This window comes from Bubalus kerabau, chromosome 12 (assembly GCF_029407905.1).
Source record: "Bubalus kerabau isolate K-KA32 ecotype Philippines breed swamp buffalo chromosome 12, PCC_UOA_SB_1v2, whole genome shotgun sequence".
In the NCBI taxonomy this organism is placed as follows: domain Eukaryota; kingdom Metazoa; phylum Chordata; class Mammalia; order Artiodactyla; family Bovidae; genus Bubalus; species Bubalus kerabau.
The window spans coordinates 87,596,396-87,620,887 of record NC_073635.1 but is presented as its reverse complement, the minus strand read 5'-3'; the positions used below and the strand labels follow the sequence as shown (position 1 = coordinate 87,620,887).

The 24,492-nt window shown below is 42.9% G+C and overlaps 1 long non-coding RNA gene across 2 annotated transcripts; it reads right to left on the bottom strand.

The window, feature by feature from the left end:
• Positions 1 to 10,966: 10,966 nt before the first annotated feature.
• LOC129624763 (uncharacterized) lies at positions 10,967 to 22,118 on the bottom strand. Of its 2 annotated transcripts, none has more exons than XR_008701158.1 (3): positions 21,913 to 22,118; positions 17,140 to 17,258; positions 10,967 to 11,154 (listed from the first exon to the last, which is right to left on the bottom strand). It is a non-coding gene; the product is annotated as an uncharacterized LOC129624763 (long non-coding RNA). The 2 variants fall into 2 exon arrangements; XR_008701159.1 differs by lacking the exon at positions 10,967 to 11,154 and adding an exon at positions 14,397 to 15,196.
• Positions 22,119 to 24,492: the final 2,374 nt, after the last annotated feature.

Below are 24,492 nucleotides of genomic sequence, written 5' to 3'. Positions count from 1 at the left end.
TGAATCACAGCACGCCAGGCCTTCTTGTCCATCACCAACTCCGCGAGTCCACCCAAACTCATGTCCATTGAGTCAGTGATGCCATCCAGCCATCTCATCCTCTGTCATCCCGTTCTCCTCCTGCCCCCAAGCCCTCCCAGCATCAGGGTCTTTTCCAATGAGTCAACTCTTCGCATGAAGTGGCCAAAGTACTGGAGTTTCAGCTTTAGCATCAGTCCTTCCAGAGAACAACCAGGACTGATCTCCTTTAGAGTGGACTGGTTGGATCTCCCTTCTCTAGTAGGCACATTCTAAAGTAGCTTCAACACATGAACGGGGGTGGCAGGAACACAACTCAGCTATGATAGCTTACTTTTCAAATGTGAGGAAAAAACTATGCATCTTTAAAAACCGGCCTTCCCAGGTGGCTCAGTGGTAAAGAATCTGCCTGTAGTGCAGGAGATGTAGGTTCAATCCCTGGTCTGAGAAGATCCCCTGGAGGAAGAAATGGCAACCCACTCCAGTATTCTTGCCTAGAGAATCCCATGGACAGAGGAGCCTAGTGGGCTACAGTCCGTGGGGTCATGAAGAATCAGACGTGACTTAGCGACTGAACAACAACAAATATTTAAGAACTATCATTAAAACATTTCCATTTTACGTCTCAGACGGGATGAACAATACTTTGGGCACATCGGCTCCGAGTCCTTGCTCTTCCTGAGCAGTGTGTTTCCTGAGGGGTGCCGGCGGGGTCTGGCTGGCATCAGCCTGATGAGTGCTCAGACCCTGTGTTCTGTCCTTTCCTTCTTCCTGTACGTGGGCTTTCCCCATCCCGCCCTTTCCTCCTTTCTTTCGTATCCTCTTCTCATCAGGCATCTCATTCCTTGCCTGAACCTTATGCATCTGAAGATGTTTGGTTCTTCTAATCCCAGACCTTTTCTTTCTGTGACATAAGTTATTATACAAACATGTTTTTTTTGTTCTCTTTAAAAGTTAATATACACCAGTAGTTTTAAAGAAATGTCTAGAAAATTCCATGACATTTTTGTTATAATGTAACCTTCTTTTTTCTTTCCCTTTTATAGGTTTGAGTGTCAATCCAAAGATTCACTATCACTCAGTTTTAGAGGAAGATAGAGGTTGAGGTTGATGGGTGCAATTTTTTTTTTATACTTTAACTTTTTGGAAATTATGCTTGCAAGAGAGTGTTTTGTACAAAATGAGAAAAGGTGGAAAATTTAAAGCAGTCGATCATAATCTATACTGAGGAAGGTCTTAGTTAACTTTTAAAATTTTGTTATATAAATAAATTATATGGGCTTGAGTGAGCTGTAAGATTTCCTTAAACATCTAAAGGATTTTCAAAGAGGGAGAATGTCTGTAATTAAAGTGGTAAATCTTTAAGTAAGCAGTACTTAAATTATGCAGAAGCTCTTGAATAACTTGCTGGAAATAAAGCTGAGGCAGAGAGTTAGGGTATAAATATGCATGTTATATATTACATATAATTAATACATATTATATATAATTAATACATAGTATATGTTACATATAATTAGTACATGTTATATATTATGTAAAATTATATGTAAGTACATGTATATACTTTTTTAATTTGGATTGGCATACTTTTGAGACATTAAATATATTAAATAATTTTTTAAACTACTACAAGTACATTATACATGAGATGACAAAATAGATTAAATATCTTGGAGTCATGGCTTTCTAAGGAGGCTTAGCAATCACATAGTTCTTACTCAATTTAATAAGAAGAAAACTGAGACGGAGAGAGGTACATATCTCAGCGCTAACAAACGTGTCTGCAAACCTAAATGAGTTCAATCTTACGGTTATAACAGTCAAGTGAAATGAAGAGAGATGCAAAGAAATTCAACTGGAATACATGACCAATTTTAAGGAGGAAAAATTGATATAAACATTCCAGTTCTTCCTACTGCTGGACACAGATACTCAGACGTGCTTTGGTTCCATGATGTCAGTCTGTTCTATGAGGTCAGGCAGCTGTGGGAGATTCCGGATGGGTGCGCATTTCTTGACAGCTCTCCCGGCCAGAGGAAGGCCTGCTTCTCCTTCTCTGGAAACTTGGCTGGCCTGTGATAGCCTTGGCTGACAGGGCATGGGTGAAAGTGATGCCCTGGTGGTCCATGACTTGCTTTTAAGAGGACTGGAAGTTCCCACCTTGACCCTGAGGCCTGAACCTTTGTGTCCGGTGTCCAGCAGCTCTGCTGAAGGTACCATCTAGAGATGCCCTGAATCTGGGGAGTAGGAGAGGGCCCTGCCTGAATTCCTGGCCCTCAGAATTGTGAAATACAATGAAATAGCTGTTATTTAAAGCCTTTGAGTTTGGGGAGAGTTTGCTATGCTGTAATGCATAACTAGACTATTTCTGGTTGGACTAACTTAGGAAGAGATTTAACATTAATTTCAGGGAATGACTGTTTTTGCAAAAAAATAAATTGACATAATAGCTTAAGGTGTTGTGATAAGTCAAATATAACTGAGACATATTCATATCCTTAAGATTCATCCTGAGGCCATGAGATTCCCCTGACACACAGGCACAGGTTTTCTTGTCCTTAAAGTGCTGGAAACAATTGTGCTCTAGTGCCGAAGGATTGATGCTTCCAAACTGTGATGCTGGAGAAGACTCTTGCGAGTCCCTTGGACAGCAAGGAGATCAAACCAGTCCATCCTAAAGGAAATCAACCCTGAATATTCATTGGAAGGACTGATGCTGAAGCTGAAGCTCCAATACTTTGGCCACCTGATGCAAAGGGTTTGCTCATTGGAAAAGACCCTGATGCTGAGAAAGATTGAGGGCAAGAGGAGAAGGGGTCGACAGAGGATGAGATGGTTGGATAGCATCACTGAATCAATGGACATGATTTTGGGCAAATTCTAAGAGACAGTGAAGAACCAGGGAGCCTAGTGTGCTGCTGTCCGTGAGGTCAAAAAGAGTCCGACTTGACTTACTGATGGGACAACAGCAACAAAATGCCCTAGCAGCTGAGACTGTGGTTCACAGTCCAGGACCATCAGCTTGATGGCAGCTTGTCAGAAATACAGGACCTCTGGCTCCATTCTAAACCCCCTGCAAGATTTTAACAAGATCTCCAACTATTCATTTGCACTGTAAATATTGAGAAGCACTAATATAAACAGTTTTATTAGACAGCCAGGAATTTGTATAAATAAATGTGAGAGGAACATTCTTTCTTAATTTTATTGCAGAGTGCTCTTTCTTCTAGAATGTTTGGACTCTGGTTAAACCTAAAAGGAAAGTTGTTCACTTTCATTTTCTGCTTCCTTATTCATTTTCCTCCAATATTGGGTTGTTGTTAAAGGCAGAATTTCACCAAATCTACAAATATTCAGAAATAGGAAAGTATACTTTCAAACTGGGGCATGCATCATACATGTATTAAAGTTATAGCTTAATTTGATAAGGAATTATATAAAAGCTTTTATCAGTTCTTTGAAAATAAGTATTTTACAAGTTAGGCTCCTGGGAAAACAGAGCCAACAAAAATATTATTACAAATGGAATAATTAAACCAGTTCAGGTTTCTGGAGCTGGGAAAAGGTACAGCAAATTTGGAAGGCATCTAGACAAGAGTAGCTAAATTTATATTAATAAATTCAATATATAAGGTGACTTCCTCTGGGAAAACTGGTAGCCCAATTGCAGACCTCACACCAAAGGCTTCCTGGTCATATCCCAGGGGATATTCTTTTGACATTTTCCACTGTTGCCACCTATTGCTTAAGAATGTATTTTCTTCTGTTGAGTTTGCTGTTGGATATTCATTGACTTGTATGTTCATTGTGTGCATGCTCAGTTATGTCCAACTCTTTGTGACCCCATGGACTGCAGCCCACCAGGCTCCTCTGTCCATGGAACTTTCCAGGCAAGAATACTGGAGTGGGTTGCCATGTCCTTCTCCAGGGGATCTTCCCAACCCAGGGATCAAACCTGCAGTTCCTGTGTCTCCAGCATTGGCAGGTGGATTTTTTTTTACCACCGAGCCACCGACTTGTATGTTTATCTTTAAATAACTGGGCAGACATAAATTATGCTAGGCACGAGACACTAGTGTTACAACAAGACACTGTGCTTGTCTTAAAGAGTTCATGGTTTCGTTCAACAGAAAGACTGGAGACCGGAGGACACATGAGCTCCTGGGAGAGACATCTCATCCACTTTCCAGGGTCAGGGAAGAATTTTCAGAAAGAAGTATAAAGACATGGTTCTAATGCAAGGTCCCAGTGTCAGAAAGCCTGTGATGCGTGAAAAGAAACCAGGGAGGAAAAATAATGGAGATCTATGTGCTTTTAAAATTGTTTAATTTGAGGAATAGGTCTATTGATTGAGCCCTATTATGGTTTGTAGAAAACACACAGAAGAGGTGGTTTCAGTGTAAATCATGGAAAGATTTTTGAAAAGGAGATTTTTTCTTCACGGGTTATTAAAGATGAGCCATCTATATCCTTTAACAAATATTTATTAAGCACCAGTTGTGTACCAGAAGTGGCGTGGCGGCTGAGGATTAGTGATCAAGACCGTGAGATGGCTTGCCTTCATGGTTCTTGCAGATTCAGAGGGATTCTGCAAAATTATGCAAAAAATTATGAAATTTTTTGGGTTGGGGGAAGAGAAGGGTTGGAAAGAGGCTTCCTTGAGGAAGTGGTGTCTAAGTTGGGGAAGAGTGATTACTGGGGGTGGGACTTGTGGGCAGAGACAGAGGGTTGCAGGCAAAGAGAACAGGATCAACAGGTACTGTTGAGGGTTTTACTTTTATCCCGAGGCCAATGGCGACTTCCCTGGTGACTCAGGTTAAAGCATCTGCCTGCAATGAGGGAGACCCACGTTCAATCCCTGGGTCGGGAAGATTCCTGGGAGAAGGAAATGGGAACCCACGCCAGTATTCTCACCTGGAGAATCCCATGGACGGAGGAGCCTGGTGGGCTACAGTCCATAGGGTCACAAAGAGTCAGACACGACCGAGCGACTTCACTTTCACTTTCGCTTGAGGGCAATGGCAAGTCAGGAAGAGATTTTAAAAGGGAAGTGATCGTCAGCCTGGCTTGCTAGAAAATGTCTTTCTGACTCCACCATGAAAAGGAGTGAGAGTGGGAATAGTGTTTTCACATGCCTGCTCAATGTCTGACTCTGCCACGCCATGAACTGCACCCCACCAGGCTCTTCTGTCCATGGGATTCTCCAGGCAAGAATACTGGAATGAGATGCCATTTCTTCCTCCAGGGGATCTTCTCCACCCAGGGACTGAACCCACGTCTCTTGCATGTCCTGCATTGGCAGGCGGATTCTTTACCACTAGCGCCACCTGGGAAGCCAGAAACAGGGTTACCTGTTTCAAAGCTGTTCATTATTCCTCTCACATTTATTTACATAAATTCCCATCCTTCTAATAGAACTGAACTTTCACTGGGCCCTGGGAGGGGCAGAGGTGTGCCCAGATACACAGACATCTTCAGCAGGAAAGCTAGGGATGGAGCCGCCACCTGGTGTCCCCTGCAGTGCTCGGCCCTAACCCCGCTCCTTCTAGACAGAGTCCAGTAGCCAATGACTTAGTGATTATTAAGGGATACGGGCTAATGTGCTAATATTACCAAGTCTTTGAAATGTGTCTCAACCCTCCAACTTCAAGAGACAGGTACTACATTCCCTTCAAGTGCTTATGAGAGATGTCACATGTTCTAAGGTTCTGCTTGGGGTTAGCTAAATTTAAAGAGAAGGGGACAACGAAGGTTGAAATGGTTGGATGGCATCACCGACTCAATGGACGGTAAGTTTGAGCAAGCTCCAGGAGTTGGTGATGGACAGAGAAGCCTGGCGTGCTGCAGTCCATGGGGTCGCAAAGAGTCGAACACGACTGAGCGACTGAACTGAACTGAAATTTAAAACACTAGGAGTTATGTTTTCTAAGTTACTTGTGAAATTCTCCAATATTATTTTCCAGGCTTCCAAATGAATTTCTCTCTCACTTTGGCTCAAAGTTTAGCCATAGCACGAAACAAAAATATGATTCTCATTACACATCCCTAAACTCTGTGAAGCAGACGTCTGATGACTCCTGGAACAATGGGAAAAAAATTTAAATATATATGTTATATATTTTCCCTAACATTCTGAATGGAGATTATTGATGTTTTATCTCAGTGTCTCCTATTTGTTGAATCATTTTCTCATTTGATACTCAAGTATTTCTAAATAACATGAGGAAAACAGTTTTATGATATCAATAATTTAAATTCACTTAATTTAAAAATGCAATCTTTTAAATGTCACATTTATCTCACATTCTACTTTTCATTAAACTATCCCCCGAAGCATGGATTTTTGTAACTAAGAGAGCCTTACAGTTTTATCATAAATACGAAGAGCCTCACAGTCACATTGGTCTTTTCACAGACCACATGGCCTTTCCGCGCATTTTAAGATCTCATTTAGTTAGTCACAGAGCCAGCCAGTGAGAGCAATTGCTCAGATGAATATCGGATGACTGAATGCTTTGGGTAATATGTTTTACTTTATTTTGTGTAAATTCGAAATTTTTTCAAACAACATGGCAAGGTTCATCACCTCCTCTGGTGAGGGGAACAGTTCCTGAGAGTTCCAGCAGGTGGCAGCATAGATTATTGCAAAAGGGCGGAACAGCCTCAAAAAAAAATCCAAGCACCAACATGCTGTTGTTTCTCCTTTCCCTGCGACTGAGCCGCCCCCTCCCTTTAATGCAAAAGGAACATGCCTGGACATGCTAACAAGGAAAATAACTTTTCCGTACGGAGGTGACTTATCATGCTAAACATAATCATAATTAAAATAGCTAAAATATGTGACCGCTGTGCTGAGTTGCTTCAGTCGTGTCTGACGTGTCTGACTCTTTGCTACCCTGTGGACTGTAACTCACCAGGCTCCTCTGTCCATGGGATTCTCCAGGCAAGAATACTGGAGTGGGTTGCCATACCCTCCTCTAGGGGATCTTCCCAGCCCTTGGATTGGACCCAGGTCTCCCGCATTGCAGGCAGATTCTCTACCATCTGAGCCACCAGGGAAGCCCAAGAATACTGGAGTGGGTAGCCTATTCCTTCTCCAGGGAATCTTACTGACCCAGAAATCAAACTAGGTTCTCCTGCATTGCAGGCGGATTCTTTACCAGCTGAGCTACCAGGGAAGCCCAGCTAAAATACATTGAGGGCTAAATCTATGCTTCCCACCATTCTAGGACCTTAACAGGTATCTTTTATTTATTACTCACACCAGTTTGCCTGTGGTTATTATTAGTGTCTCCATTTCAAAGACCAGGAAACTGAGGCAGGGCCAAGCTTTCACAGCTGCTAAACGAGGGAGGCAGGATATTTAACCAGGCAGTCTGGCTCTAACATCCAGTCTCTGAACCACTTTATCATGTTTAATTGTGGGATCTGCAATCCTTGATGAAAATTCTAAGTATTAGGAAAAATACCATCATGGCATCCGGTCCCATCACTTCATGGGAAATAGATGGGGAAACAGTGGAAACAGTGTCAGACTTTATTTTTCTGGGCTCCAAAATCACTGCAGATGGTGACTGCAGCCATGAAATTAAAAGACGCTTGCTCCTTGGAAGGAAAGTTATGACCAACCTAGATAGCATATTCAAAAGCAGAGACATTACTTTTCCGGCAAAGGTCCATGTAGCCAAGGCTATGGTTTTTCCTGTGGTCATGTATGGATGTGAGAGTTGGACTGTGAAGAAGACTGAGCACCGAAGAATTGATGCTTTTGAACTGTGGTGTTGGAGAAGACTCTAGAGAGTCCCTTGGACTGCAAGGAGATCCAACCAGTCCGTTTTGAAGGAGATCAGCCCTGGGATTTCTTTGGAAGGAATGATGCTCAAGCTGAAACTCCAGTACTTTGGCCACCTCATGCGAAGAGTTGACTCATTGGAAAAGACTCTGATGCTGGGAAGGATTGGGGGCAGGAGGAGAAGGGGATGACAGAGGATGAGATGGCTGGATGGCATCACTGACTCGATGGACATGAGTCTCAGTGAACTCCGGGAGTTGGTGATGGACAGGGAGGCCTGGCGTGCTGCTATTCATGGGGTCACAAAGAGTCGGACACGACTGAGCGACTGATCTGATCTGATCTGATCCGAAGTTGCTTCAGTCGTGTCTGACTCTTTGCGACCCTATGGATGATAAACCACCAGGATCCTCTGTCCATGGGATTCTCCAGGCAAGAATACTGGAGTGGGTGGCCATTTCCTCCTCCAGGGGATCTTCCCAACCCAGGGAGGGAACCCCATCTCTTAAGTCTCCTGCATTGGCAAGCAAGTTCTTTACCACTAGTACCACGGTCATTGTTAAAAGATGGAGAAATTACTAGGTTATTAAGGAGTGATACAGTAAGAAGTAAAGACATGAATGAATAAAAATAGAAGTTATTCAAGCAGGAGAGAAAATGGGTTTCAAGGAGCCAGCAGTTAATGGGATGAATCAGAGCAGCCTGCTGTTGGGCAAAGAGGTAGCATGTGAGGGCAGGAGAAAGAGGAGAAATTCATGTGGGCACAGAATGTGTCACAGGGAACACGGGGCCGTGGAGAAGGCTCTGGGTCTGGAGCATCGCCCAGGGAGTCCATCCTTACTGTGTCCTGTGCTTCATCCAGCCCATCTCATTCCAGGACGAGGTCTGCATCACCTCCATCTGTGCCGTAACCAGGTTATATAACCCCGCATGTGGGAACAGGACAGAGCGACAGAATGTGTGTGCTTGCCCACACTGTTTCCTTGGTGTGACATGAGGAAGAGTAAGGAGATTTACACATGACCTTTGGTTGAATATTTCTGTCTTGTTCATTCCTGTCCTATCTACTGGTGTCTTCCCCTGAACCCCATTCTTGCCGTGTTGCTATTGTTCGGTTGCTCAGTCATGTCCAGCTCTTTGTGGCACCATGGGCTGTGGCTCGCCAGACTTCACTGTCCTTCACTGCCTCCTGCAGCTTGCTCAGATGCATGTCCATTGAGTCGATGATGCCACCCAACCATCTTGTACTGGCTAGCCTCTGAATCCATCCCTCACTTTATCCTTTTGTGCGTTTATCTTGTTTCCCCCAACCTGGAGGAGCCCCACCTCCCAGGCTCCTTTCAATAATGGTTATTGCACTAATGTCAACATTGAGCAGAGGAGAGGCAGAACACATGGGTTGGAGAAACAGGTAGGGGTTTGTCAGAGTGGCTGGGGTGAAGAGCAGCTCTCACTCTAAAGCAGTGAGATGCAGTGCCTTCTCCTGACATCGTCAATCTGGTGTCACCGCGATTTCTCCAACTGGACGGTGAATTCCTTTCAGAGGTGAGGCCACATTTTGTTTACCTTCAAGGCCCTCCTACCTCAACCTTATCTGCTAAAACCTCACTCCGGACTTTGTGCCCAGTAGGAATTGGTAAGTGGTCTTGGAGAATGGACTGGGGTGAAGTCCAGCCTGTATGGAACCTGTCTTATCTTGGCTAGACGCAACCACTTCTTACCTGGATTTCTTAGTAGCCCTAGGTCAACGAGGAGCTGAAATCAAGCAGAGAGTCTTTTCTGTCTTTTAATTTGGGAGAGAGAATGTGTGTGCATGCTAAGTCACTCAGTTGTGTCCAACTCATTGCAACCCTGTAGACTGTAGCCTGCCAGGCTCCTCTGTCCATGCGATTCTCCAGGCAAGAATACTGGAGTGGGTTCCCATGGCCTCTTCCAGGGGATTTTCCCAATCCAGGGATCAAACCCACATCTCCTGAAGCTCCTGCATTGTCAGGCAGGTTCTTTACCGCTGAGCCACCAAGGAAGTCCAGGAGAGAGAATAATCAGCTACAAAATATGGCCATGAGGAGAGTAGACAGGTGGTCACAGTTGGCAAAATGAACACACTCGGGAATGCTCTACAGGCCCCCATCCAAGCCAGGAGGTATGCTCTTTCACTCCCAGGCTTGAAGGGAAATGAAAGCACCCCCAGAGTGAGAGGTCTGTCCACGTGTAGCACAGCTCGTGTCCAGGCTGGAAGCAGAGTTGAGTGGGATGATGGTCCTCTTGGAGAAGGGCTGTCAGAAGCTGAGCAGGACTCAGGAGAACCCAGCTATTCACCAAGACCACCTCTTAATACCGTGGCGGCTGGGATCTCAGCATGTGCATTTTGTGGGGGACGCAGCTTTCTGTCCACAACACGCACCATGGGGGGACCCACCCTTGGAGAGCCTCTGCTTCACGCTTACTCTGTGGTGAGACCTCTGGCGGGTGCTTCTCTTATCCCATCTTGTTCAATGGTGATTTATTTTTTTCTTTCTACTCATGTGAGTTCTTCCAGGCCAAGTGCTGTTCCTCTAACAGTGCTTGAATATTCTGAGATGAATGTATATGTCCTTTAAAACTAAATAAAAGTGTAATTATAACTAAAACACTCTTAAGTAAAATGAAGCCGCTGATAATACCACCAGAAAAGAGCCACGGTGTACATGGGAGTTGCGAAACCGACACGTATTGTATGTCTCTGGCTGTGCCTTTTTTCACCTAAAAACAATTTATGCTGCCAGCACTGGATCTGCTGATCAATACAGAATAACATTGCGCGCAGGCTCATAAAACCTTACCAGAATACTCAGAAGCATTTTCATCAGGAATTTGTTCATAATCAGGTCTCTATATCGAACTTCCAATTTACAGGATATACAGGAAGTGGAGGAATAAGTTACATGACAAGAATGCAATCAGCAAAATTGAGACTATGGGCAATTTTACATGAAAAAAAATGATTACTTTTTTTATTATAAATGAAGATGAGAAAAAAACAGAGAGGAGATTGTTGTAGATTAAAACAGACATCAACAAAATACAAAGTTCGGGCCTCATTTACATCTAAATTCAGGAGGCATTTTTTTTAGGCATTTGAATATAGACTTCATAGTAGATTATATTATGTAATTATTGCTATTTTTATGATAACAGACTGGTGTTAAACTAATTAAGCATATCATATCTACCGGTAATACATGATGGAATGTGTGCAGACAGAGTGATACGTGATTGGGACTTGCTCTAACACATTCCAGCAGGTTCTTGTGTTTCCAGCTACGAGGGACCAGACCAGCAAAGCAAACCTTCTGTATCTTCTGAAATCAGAAAAGAATTAGAAAAGCAACACCTAAAGCAAGACTTCTCACCTACCTCCCCACCCCTCTGCAAAAGAAAATCTGTTCAGCGACATCAGAAAGCAGCCAGGGCAGCTAGACTTGAGGGTCCGAGACCAGCGAGAGAAGAGAAAGTCGAACCTGACCTTCACTGCATTTCCCCAGAGGCGTTTGCTGATATTTAAAATAAGCTGGACCAGGAGCTGAGAAACCAAGGAGAAATCTGAACCAAGGGCAGCGACTGTGCGGAGCTTTGGCCATGTCACAGCAGGGGGGGGAAATTCAGGTTTCTAAACACTATCACGTGGGGGACCAAGGCTTCAACATCTTGATTTTAAATGTACATAAATATTCAGTCCATAACAGTGAATTTACAAAGTAAGTAGCTTAGGATTACTATTGCAAAAATTGCAGATGGAGAAGAAAGAAAGCAAATTAATATTAAAAATTGGGCAATGGTACTATGGGGAACAGTCTTCAGGTACCGAAAAAACTAAAAATAGAGCTGCCATAGTACCCTGCCATCCCACTCCTGGGCATATATCTAGAAACAACATGATCTGCAAGGATCCATGCAGCCCAGCGTTCATTGCAGCACTGAGTACAACAGCCGAGAGTGGGAACAACCTGACTGTCCATTGACAGAGAAATGGATAGAGGATGTTGTACGCATATACAATGGAATATAACTCAACCATTAACAAAACGGAATAATGCCATTTGAAGCAACATGCATGGATCTAGAGAGTGTCACACTGAGTGAAGTAAGTCAGACAGAGAAGGAGAAATATTGTATGATATCCCTTATATGTGGAATCTAAAAAATGACACAAATGAACTTAGAAACAGACTCACAGACAGAAAATGAACTTATGGTTGCTGGGGGGAAGGGATAGTTAGGGACTTTGGGATGGTCATGTACACACTGCTCTATTTAAAACGGATAACCAACAAGGACTTATTGTATAGCACATGGAGCTCTGCTCAATGTTATGTGGCAGCCTGGATGGGAGAGGGGTCTGGGGGAGAAAGAATATCTATCTATGTATGTATGGCTGAGTCCCTTTGTTGTTTACCTGAAACTATCACAACATTGTTAATCAGCTATACCCCAACACAAAATAAAAAATTCAAAAGAAAAAAAAATTGAGCAGTACTGTATCTTAAAAGGTCTCACAGCAGGGTCCTACTGTAAAGCATAGGGAACTCTATTTAATATCCTGTAATAAGATGAAAAACATAATGAAATAGAATATGAAAAAATGAAATGAAAAAATAATGAAAAAGAATATGAAGAAAAAGTCTTAAAAGGAACTTAGATTTTATTGTATAAGTTATGGGAAGATATTGAAGAGTTTTACATGGAGTAGTAACAAAATCAGTACAGCATTTTAGGTTTATTTAGGTGGAGTATTATAGATAGATGGATGATAAGGAACAATGTCAGGGGGACCTTTAAAAAACACGTAATGAGTGCCTGACCCAAGGCAGCATTTACGATGGGAATGAAAGAATGAAAACAGCTGTGAGATGTACAATGAAAAATCAGTAAGAAAGCTTAGATGTGGGAGAGAAAAGTGACAGAGGCTGGACGATGACTCTAGATTTGGAATGTGATGGGACAGCCACAGACGCAACCTGCCAAGACAAATAAGAGCTAGAGAAGAAAATTAGGTCCCACAGGAGGCTGAGTTGACCTAGGAACACACGTGTGGATTTGTTGAGTGAGCATTTAAATGAACACATTTGGACGTGGAAGTTAGCACTTTAAGGAGAACGTTAAATAGAGCCCAACTCCACAGAAAAGTCAGATGATGTAAGGTCAAAACATCAACTGTTCGGTTTAGCAAATGCAGGGAGCGATCAGTGGGACGCACAGAGTCCTTGCTGAAGTTAACACGATTGTGAAACATACACGAACACACAGCCATGGAGAAAGCTCACAATCCTTACCCAGAAGTGTGCTGTCCAGGGGAAAATTTACTGAAGAGTAAGCTAACTGCTCTTTATTCAGAAAAGTACAGAAGATAACATGAGAAAGGCTAGTCATGTGATCAGCAGCACAAGCCTCAAGTCAAAGAGTTTAAGTGATTGGATGTTCAGTTCATCTCACGATTAGGTTTAGCTTTTAACTTCTTAGTTACTCTCATTCCAAAGCAGATAAAACCAATGTCCTTTTAAAGATCCTAGCTAATACCACACGAAGTCTCTAATGCAGTATAAAATTAATTTATTTCCCATCTAAGCTTCTTTCCTGTCTACCTTGGAAAAAGATTAAACATAATACAATCGGAGTTAATTTAGCTATTTTCTTGTTGCGCTTTCTTGGGTTTTCTCATTAAAACTCCAAATGAGTATCTTTGATTTTTCTCTGAAAATGCTTTTCAGTTGCCGATCCCTTCCTGGCTCCATGTGCATTAACAAGCAGAGACCGAAGTGGCCTCCGAGCAATTTTATATCAAGATCCCAAGCAATGTGAGATGTCAGCGCACCCTGTACAGGAACACAATTCAAACCGGGATGAAGTCTACCGGTACAAGTAGAATCCTCCTTCCCTCGTAAAAGTGTGACTTTCTTTGCTGTTAATATGCTAGGGACTTGTATTCAGCTGGAGGAGGAAAAGTCTGTTTTGGCTGATCTGAAAGCACTTTTGCTAAAAATGACAGGTAGTGTGTCTGGAAAATTAATGTTCATCCATATTTATTCAGTTTTGAGATATTTTAGGGCACAGGCAGATGAAGGGCTGATAACTTTAGCTTAATGTGTGTGTACCGCACTTAATGTGCGTAGACTGCACTTTTGCTTTTTGTTGAGCATTTGTGTCCCCAGGCTAGGTGGGATTTTGCTTACATACAACCCCAAACCTTGTTTCAACAGCTGCTTCATTAATGTCTAAAATATACTTAGGAAAAGTATTGAAATATGGAAATATTAGATAGGTATTTCCATTTTATTGGGAAGGACATACAGGGTCTCCTTGGTGGCTCGGCCGTGTAAAGAATCTGCCTGCAATGCAGGAGACCCAAATTTGATTCCTGGGTCGGGAAGATCCCCTGGAGAAGGAAATGGCAACCCACTCCAGTATTCTTACCTGGAGAATTCCATGGACAGAGGAGCCTGGCAGGCTACACAGTCCATGGGGCCACAAAACACTGGACACAGCTGAGCAACTAAGTAACAACACTTTAAAAAAGATTTGCATACATCGTAAAGATTCAGGGAAAGAATTTAGAGGTTTTCTAAAGTAAATGCTCTAAGAAATGGGAGGTCAGGGTCGACAGCAGGAGGAAGCCTGATTGAAGGCGGATGACATAGATGGGCACATTCAGGATTCAGGCCGTCCTGGGCATGATCACACCCGATGCCCATGGACAGGAGAGGCTGCAAGTGAAAAAGTGGCTCAGGGCTAGCTCAGGGGTCATCCTCGAAGTCCTGATGGGGAGTTAGGGCTTCGTTCTTTAGGACCAAGTAATCACTTAAAGACTTTAAGCTTGGGAATAAAATGATCAAACTAAGAACATTTTTAAAAGGAGGGAAATACGCCAATTTTTACGAACAAAGACTTAAAGAGGGTAAGACAAGGTAGCTAAAAGAACGTAAAAGGAATTATCTTAGAGCTCAAAACTCTGTGATGTGGGTCCTTATCATTTCCACTTTCACATAAAAAAAAAAAAAAAGCAGAGGCTTGAAGTGTTTAAGTAACTTTTCCAAAAGTGGTGTACTTAGTACCTGTGGGCAGCTTCACACCCAGTCTATCTCCCAATAAGGATAGAAGCTTCTCAGTGGCAACAGGGCTACTGAACCAGTGACGATCAAACAGAAAACGCTGTGGGTTTGCTTTGTGGGAGATGAGTGACCGGGGAGTGGTGGGGTGTGGTTATTCTGAATGGATGGTACTCGCATGACAGTGGAGACTGCAGAGTGGATCCATATCGGTGTCAGACCGATTGAGACAGATGTCAGCTCTTCCTAAAATTACACTCCTGGGATCTTGGCCAACATGAGCTTCTTTGGGTTTCCTAGACTGAATAAGACAATACACCTCAAACAGCTTTAGAAGCCGTAAAATCCTAAGAGGCAAAGACTATTAATACTTCCATGTGAGAAGAACATTAAGCGTTTACAAGTCAGCTCCCACCTTAAGTGCACAAGGAGGGATCATATTCATCAGAAGCCCATCATGAATTTTTTATAAAGTGAGAAATTACTTCCTGTTGTATCTCTGTGGTGTTTCATATTTTTTAAGGCTGTCTGTAGATGACTCAAAGCCTCTCCTTGAAACCCCCAAACATGTCTTGAGAAAATAGCTATTTAAATATGCATCATTGGGCATCTTTTTGTACTGCACATTATAGAAAACCCATCTCAAAATGTTTTAAACAGCAAAGTTAATTTACTGGGTTTGCAACTAAAAATATGGCATCCAGAAAAGGAGCTTCATGTAATGACTCCAGCAACATTCCCAGGGCCATGTTCATCCTGACTCTTCCTCTGCCTTGCTCAACATTGTGCTTAGTTGCTCAGTCATGTCAGACTCTCTGTGACCCCATGGACTGTAGCCCGCCAGGCTCCTCTGTCCATGTGATTCTCCAGGAAAGAATACCGGAGTGGGTTGCCATGTCCCCCTCCAGGACATCTTCCCCACCCAGGCTCTGAACCCAGGTCTCCTGCCTTGCAGGCAGATTCTTTATTGTCTGAGCCACTAGGGAAGACTTACCTATAGGAGACACACAATCTCCACCACTTTCCTCTGCAGTCACACCTCATGTAAGAACAACCAAAGGGCCTCAGCAGTTCCAGACCCCGGGGGCTTCCCTGGTGGCTCTGTGCTAAAGAATCCACCTGCCAATGCAGGAGACACGGGTTGCATACCTGGGTCCCACATGCCGCCGTGGGGCAACCAAGCCCAGTGCACTGCAGCTACTGAGCCTGTGCTCTGGAGCCTGGGAGCCGCAACTACTGAAGCCCGCACACCCTAGAGCTGTGCTCTGCAACAGGAGAGTAGCCCTGGCTAATGGCAACTAGAGAAAAGCCCACATAGCCACGAAAACCCAGCATAGCCAAAATAAAAAAGACGATTGAAGCACGCTAAAAAAAAAACAAAACAAAACCCAAGACAGTTCCAGACGTCAATTCTTGAATCACACGATTAAAAGAAGAGACAGGATCACTCCTAATACCTTCTGTGAAAAGAAGATACTTTGCAAAAATTGTCAGAATGACAATTTGAATACTGTTTAGTTCTTTCTGACTTCATCTTAAAGAAGCTTTGAAACCTCTGATATAAATGACTATTGATATGTATAAATAGATTGATAAATTTCTGAGGTCAAAGGGAATTTATAAGTCATTCACTTATACAAGAGATTCATATGCTTCTCATTTTAACGAGACGTGTACCCAGAAGAAACTATTGTGTATACATACGGTATCTTTGCATGGTATGTGTACATTTGGTATGAATTCACATCTCTCATCTTTAACGAGTATATATAGAATCTACAATGATTTTCTGTTCACCAAGCAATTCTAGATTCCTTTATTCAGTGATCTTATGTTTTATTACTTCTCCCTCTTCCTTTTGTCAAGCTTTCTTCTTAATTATTTCTATTTATTCATATTTCCTGTTTCAGGGTCATATCTGAAAGTATTAAGTCAGTACGGTCAGGAAGTTCATTACAGATTCAGGAAAGGGGGAAGCTTCTAGCAGGGTGTATGAGGAAGAAGAATACAGTATAGCTGGGCGGGACAAAGGGTGGAAGACGGTCAGAGTTGCCTTTCCAGGAAGGAACAGCAGGGGGCACTGTGGTGGGAGTAGAGAGATGATTTTGTTTGATTATGGACAATGAAATCATTGTTTCCTCCCTTCCCTCCTTTCTCTCTTTCTTTTTTTTCTCTCTTCTTTCATAACGATTGGACAGTAGTGTTTAGAGCCACTTCGGGGTATAAAACTAACAATATAATTACCTTTAACACTTGGATTTTGAAAGGGGTCTCCAGCAGCAGTCGTCATTCTCTCCTGGGAAGTTTTATGTGTAGAATCTCATCTGATGTTTTCATCAGCCTCGCGGATCGTATTGTTGCATCTATTTGACGGAGGAGGAGAGAGGAGCTCAGGTTCTGTGGATACAGATCCCAGGACTCACACAGGGGTGAGGGTGTCCTCACCCAGCTCTCTGATACTAAACTGTGTCCTCTTGGTAACTTCCCTCTTTAGCAACCACTTTAATTGAACAGTGAGTGAAGTGAAGTCGCTCAGTCGTGTCTGACTCTTTGCAACCCCATGGACTGTAGCCTACCAGGTTCCTCTGTCCATGGGATCTTCCAGGCAAGAATACTGGAGTGGGTTGCCATTTCCTTCTCCAGGCCATCTTCCCCACCCAGGGACTGAACCAGGGTCTCCCTCATTGTAGGCAGATGCTTTACCATCTGAGCCACCAGGGAAGCTAGCTAAAAACCTCATAAATTACCAGGAAGCCCAGGGAAGTTCCATTTGAATTAGCATAATACTTCAATAATAGACTAAAAAAAGAATGGAATCATGTCCTGTGAACACTGGTCAAGAAAGCATCAGTGGGTAGTTATTTTTAGGGTACTTGCGCTATTGAAATGTTTGAGTGATACTAAATTAACGGGAACGCATCTAAGCTATTTATGTGGTTTAAATGCTACTCCCATATTTTTAAAAATAATAGTTTAAAATTTTGTAAAGCAATAGTTCTTGCCTGGAGAATCCCGGGGATGGCGGAGCCTGGTGGGCTGCCATCTCTGGGGTCGCACAGACTCGGACACGACTGAAGCGACTTAGCAGCAGCAGCAGCAGCAGTTTAAAAGTTAATTCTAAACATTGAAAGTTATGAAGCTAACTCTTTAATTTTTTAAGATTTATTTTCATTGGAGAATCATTGCTTTATAATACTGGTTTCTGCCATATAGCAGCATGAGTCAGCCATAGGTATACATATGTCCCTGCGTTCTTTGAACCTCCCTGTCACCTCCCGCCCTATCCCGCCCCTCGGTTGTCACAGAGCACAGGGATTGAGCTCCCTGTGTCTCACAGCACATTCACACCAGCTATCTAGTTTACATATAGTAGTGTATATGCGTTTTGGTGTGTATGTATGCTGTACTATACAGCATATATAGTAGTGTGTGTATGCTACTCTCTCCATTCGTCCCTCTCCTTCCCCCACTGTTCTCTATGCCCCTGTCTCCTTTCCTGCCCTTCAAAGAGGTTCATCAGTACCATCTTTCTAGATTCCATATATATGCTTTAATATATGATATTTCTTTTTCTGACTTACTTCACTCTGTAAAAAAGGCTCTAGGTTTGTCTACCTCAGAATGAACTCAGCTGCCCTCCTTTTTGTAGCTGAGTAATGTTCTACTGTCTCTATGTACTACAGCTTCTTTATCTGTTCCCCTGTCCACGGATATCAAGGCTGCTTCCACGTCTGAGCTGTTGTGAACAGTGCCGCAGTGAACGCTGGGGGATAGGGGTCTTTCTCAATTACGGTTTCCTCGGTTACACGCCCCGTAGTGGGATTGCTGTGTCATAGGGTAGTTTTATTCTGAGTTTTTTTTTTTTTAAGGAATCTCCATACCCTATTTTAAATTTTACGATTTAGCTGGCTACACAGGTATGAATTGTTTATGTGTATTTCGTGTTGCAGTTAGTTTATGCTTGTTCATGTCTATTCCTGTTCCTCGGGCTTTCTCCAAGGGTTCTACCGTGGTCTGGCTAATGTGGCTATTTTAATACTGGTTCTCTTTGTCCGTGTGGGGGGCTGTCTGTGGGGTAGGGCTGAATTTGTCTGGGAGGACAGATTCAGAGCACGCAGCTCAGAGGCACGCAGAGAGGAGTCTGAGGGAGCGACATAAAGACTTTTCCTCAATGACCAAGTGTCAGCCAACCTGCTGGCACTTCTCCTTTCTCTTGATTGTGGTGATATTTCAAACTCACCAGCTGGAATATGTGCAGATGTCAACAGTGGACCCACCTCGATGAAGTACTGTAGATACTTGAGAATGTTTACTTTCCTGAGCTAGAAATTACAAATATCAATTGAATAATGAACACAGGCTACTCTTGATGAATGCTCTGCACTATGTAAAGATTCCACTGATCGCCTCGAGTGAAAGGTTAAATCATTTCTGAGGATCAAGATCTGAACGAGTGAAAGGTTAAATCATTTCTGAGGATCAAGATCTGAACAAATCTGTACCCCAACGTCACATACTTTTGGCCTTGCAGTTTATTAAACTTCTATGTAGATGGGCTATCAAACAGATGAGGGATTTTACTAAAATTAAATGCTCAGTAATACATTTTTCCTTTGAGCAGAAAAGCTTATATGAGACCTAATGTAAAGCCTGCATTTGCGTGTGGGGTCTGTCAACTGGCAGCTTCCACAAAATACATCTTCTTGAAGAGCAGACTGAATAGAAATTGCAGAGTGAGAGACCCCAGTGGTGAAGGCAGTCCTGTGCTCTGTTAATCATCTGATGACCACCTGCTCGTGGTAAAAGTGTGTCCTCATAGTGGAGTCTCTGCAAGGGAATTCTGGGTTCAGGAAGTGACATGCTACTCCCCTGCCAGAAAGCAGATGCATCCTGCTGTGCAGAAACAGATGACAAGGGACTAACGTGTGTTGTCATCTCTGTGACTTTGTTTGAAACCTATTTCTTAAAAAAATAAAACCATTTTTTAATTGAAATATAGTTGATTTACAATGTTGTATTAGTTTCAGGTGTACAGCAAAATGATTCATATATATATATGGTATATACATAATATATAGCATATATATACATACATTTTTTAAATGCATTCCCATTATATAAAAACCACTTCTTTTTTAAATTTATTTTTTAATTGGTGGGAAATTGTTTTACAGTTTTGTGTTGGTTTCTGCCATACAACAATGCAAATCAGTCATAATTATATATATAGTATATGTGTATATGTATATATATGTGTCCCTTCCCTCCTGAGCCTCCCTCTAGGGGCTCTCCCCATCACATCCCTCTAGGTCATCACAGAGCACCAGGCTGGGCTCTCTGTGTATACAAGACCTATTTCTAACAGTTGTTATTTTTATGGTCACATGCATCATTTCGCTAGTGATTATCATGATTTTAGATTTTTCTTTTTAAAGAGATTATTGCCCTACTATTTGACTGTTCTGTTAAATGTACTTAAGTATTGTCCTTTAACTCAGGCTTCTTCCCTCAAGTATACATACCTTTTGTGTGATTTATGGATGCTCTTTAGTTATTCCTTGTCCTTTCTCTAAAGGATTTCACTATTTTAGGGAAGGAATGATCATAATTTCCCAAAGCTCCATATTTGCTGTTATTTCTCTCCAGTGGTCACCCAATGAATAAGCATCAAATAACTGGAAAATTGAATTTCATAGGGCTGACATGTTGAGTCCTAAAGTGACATAGCATTAAAAATAGGAGCCATCACAGATAAATGTTAATGATTGCACATTTCCTGAAATATTAATAAACCTTTAATCTTGTCATTTTCAAGGGCTTGGTGCCCTCTCTAGGGTAAATTAAGCCTTGTTCTTTATCACAGGATTTGACTAAAACTTTAATTATTGATATAATACAGTCCTATTATAACATAGCTCATTATTCAAGTCAGATCTACTAATGTATATTAAGCACCCATTTTCCCACTGGAACTATGCAAGGTGCTTGGGGACACAAATTTAGAAGTGAAAGAGAAAATGTAACAATCTTTGGGGGTTTTAATGTATTCTCTATATAGTAGCCCAAAGACCACCCCTTGAGATACTATAATCACATATTGCAAGAATCTAAAATAACATAAAGAGCTTATAATCTGCTAGAGAAGGAAGATGCACAAACAGATAATTTTAACATGGTATAGGTTTTTCTCAGTTGGTTACCTACCTACTCAGGTGGTATGGAATGGCACTCAGTCCATTCTAAGTTTTGGGAAGTCATCACTGACCAAGTGATGCTATATCTGTATCATGAGAAAGTTTGTGTAGGCAGTGAAAGTTTAGAGGACTTCTGGGGCAATGCCACACAAGTGAGATGGCTATAGCATGTGGATAGGTGCAGAACTCTGTTCAAGATAGAAGGAGGGAAAAATGGTCGCAGATGAGGATGGACACCGAGGACGACCTTTGTCGTTCATTGAATTTCACTAGGCTCTGTCGTCGCACTAACACTTCCAAATATTGGTCACTCGACCTTCTACACGTTAACACCGCCATCAGGTAAAGTCTGCTAGACACCATGCAGAGCACCTGCACCGTTACAGAACACAGAACATCAGCCTGCTATTCCAGGTTTATAATGCAAAGACTAGACACCAGGATACAGGACCTTGAGAAAGAAACAGATTTTCTAAGGGCAGCTCATCTTTACGGGAGAGCACAGTTCACAGTGTCCACACAGATTGAACCCCACCCTGCACAAAAGGAGAGACCGTTTCCCAAGACCATCACAAAGGGTTGCAGTGGGAAGGCTTCTAAAGCTGTAAATCTCTCTCCTCTTCTACCTCCCCAGTCCCGCCTAATATCAGTGAGGTCACAGGGACAGCTCCTTAGGAATTTGAGATGGGTTTTAAGTGGATCTAACCTGAATTTGGGGGCTTCCTGGGTGGCTCGGCAGTAAAGAAGACCTCTGCTGATGCAGAAGACTTGGGTTCAGTCCCTGAATCGGGAAGATCCCCTGGAGAAGGAAATGGCAACCCACCTCCAGGATTCTTGCCTGGAAAATTCCACGGACAGAGCAGCCTGGCGGGTTACAGTCCACGGAGTCGCAGAGAGTCAGACACAACTGAAGTGACGGAGCCCATGTGTTAAAAGATAGGGGAAAATAAGGGAATTTTTATCCTAATCCTGAATGGCCCTTAATCAGAACCCTACCTTCTGCGGCAAGTTAACACCAGGCAGATGGAACAGAGAACTCAAAAGACAGACCTCGACCTCATTAGAGAACAAAAGCCAGAGGAAATGATGTCAGCAGCCAACTGTGGGATGCAGGATGAGAAAACTCATGAAAAAGAAGCTGAGGGAATATTGAGAAAAAGGGCACAGAACTTGGGGCGCCCCCCGGCAGGACCAGCACCAACAGAATGAATAAAGCCCTTGATTTCCGCTGCCTCCCCCATAGGCTGATTAATTGCATATGCTTCTGGTTCCACAAGACGGAAGCCAATGTAAGTTAAAGAACATTTAGCTGGAGATCATTAAGAAATGAATAAGAATATTAAACAGGTTAAGGCTTTGTTTCATTTTTTTCATATGGGAGGACTGAATCACTTTTAACCACAGTTTTTAGCTTGGAATTATGTTGAACACTTAGCTTCTTCATGTTTTAGGGGTAGCATAATGGTGAAGTGAATGACTCAGTGCTTCCCCTAAACACACGATAAACTTTCGTATTTCTGCACTCCTACCTGCCATGTCTCTCCGTTCAGTCTCAGTTGAAATCTCTCATCTTTTCTGGATCATCCTTCGATCTGCCCAGAGTCCACAAGTAGCTGGCTCTTCCGCACTTACATAAGCATCTGTGTTGTAGTCCTTGTCATCTAATACCGGAGGTAGTCATTTAGGCTTCTTTTCTTCCTGGGAGGCCAACCAGGGCAGGTCCTCTGATGTTCCATAGTTGTTTTGACTTGCCAGGGGTTAGTAAGGTGCATAAATAAACTTAAGAAATACATGAGCAATACAAATGTGAGAAAGCTGAGGTTCTGAACCCCAGAGGGACCTCAAGTCAGAGCCACAGAGGATCCGCTTCGTTTTGTGGTTTGTCTGTCTGCTCATGGGATGGATAAACCCTGAGGTTCCGCTTTAACCCCTTCAATCTCCTTTTCCCCTACATTCCTAGGGTCTGAGAGGAGGATAACCTGCATTTGGACTCAGAAACCCAGGTTTTGTGGAGGGGTACAGGGGGTAGAGAGCCCAAACGAATTTTTTGGCCAACCCAATATTTGCAGATGACCTACGCACAGTCTCTTGTACCCTTTAAATGACCTCCAGATTGCTTACAATACCTAATATAATGTAAACGCAATGTAAACAGTTGCTGGGCAGTAAATTCAAGTTTTGCATTTTGGAAACTTCTTGAAATCATTTTGGATATCTTTCCATCTGTGGTTGCTTGAGTCCTGCAGATGCAGAACCCAAGGATCTGGAGGGAGGGTGTGAGTTATCAATTAGAGGAGGACAGTAAGGAGGCAGATGAGATTCTGGTGACAAAGAAAGACGTCAATGAGGGTCAATTTGAGCAACTGTACTGACGGAAAAGCTAAACAAACAGGGCAAAAACTGACAGCCCCGGCGGGTCAAGTCTCGGCGATACGACACGGAGAGCACCGACGTGCTGTCTGCAGCTGGGCTGGGAAGGGACCCGAGGATGGCTTTTCTGACAGGTGATCGATCACCCTGGATTTTGAGGGTAATGAGGAATGTTGAGTTCGTTCTTTGCATGAGCTTTCCAAAGGCAGCACAAGCTCAGAATTTTAGAACCAAAGGGACCTGATGGAGCCTCCTTTTTCTCAGAAGAGAAATTTGAGACGTAGAAGAGGTAAACAGATGGGCTGCCAGGGGTGCTGTTTGGTCACACCAGCTCTGAGACAGGAAGCAAAATCTGGATAAAACCTCGCCGTAGTCTAGATTCTGCACTGGCCTTTGTATGATGCTGGGCATAGGGTGTTTCTTAATGACTTTTGTTTCTCCTTTCATCATCCACCTACTTGTGTCTCTCCCCGTCTGCTCCCTTCCCAATCCCATTTCCTCTTCTTATACGACCATTCACTGCAAATGGCAGGCTGAACTGAGGGTTGAGGTACCGGCTGATGAGGTAACCCTGAAAACATCATGCGGGGTTTAAGAGACCCAAATCTCTCTTGGATGCAGTGAGAGGAGATATGAGTTGAAATGACAAGGTGTGGGCTTGTTATTTTAGAGACACATGGGGTGACTCTGTCACCTGTGGGTATGTGGAAGATGGAAAATACACCTAATTTGCCAGGTGATTTATCCGAGGGGTGTTTTATCCGAGGGTGTTGCAAGCGTTACCTGATTGCTCCCGCTGCTTATTTAAAAAATGCATAAGGACAGGAATAAGTACAAGAAAGACGCTCAACAGAAATAAAGCATGACTTGCTGGTTTGGAAGGCTCCCAGCTCTCCAGATGCTAAAATTAAAAATGGCTTCTGAGTAAGGCTCCAATCCAGACAGCTGTCGGGATACCTGGCATAGGGATGATGCTAATGATGTTACTTGGTTTAACCTGGGAAGTTCAACCTTCCATCAGACCCAGGACCCC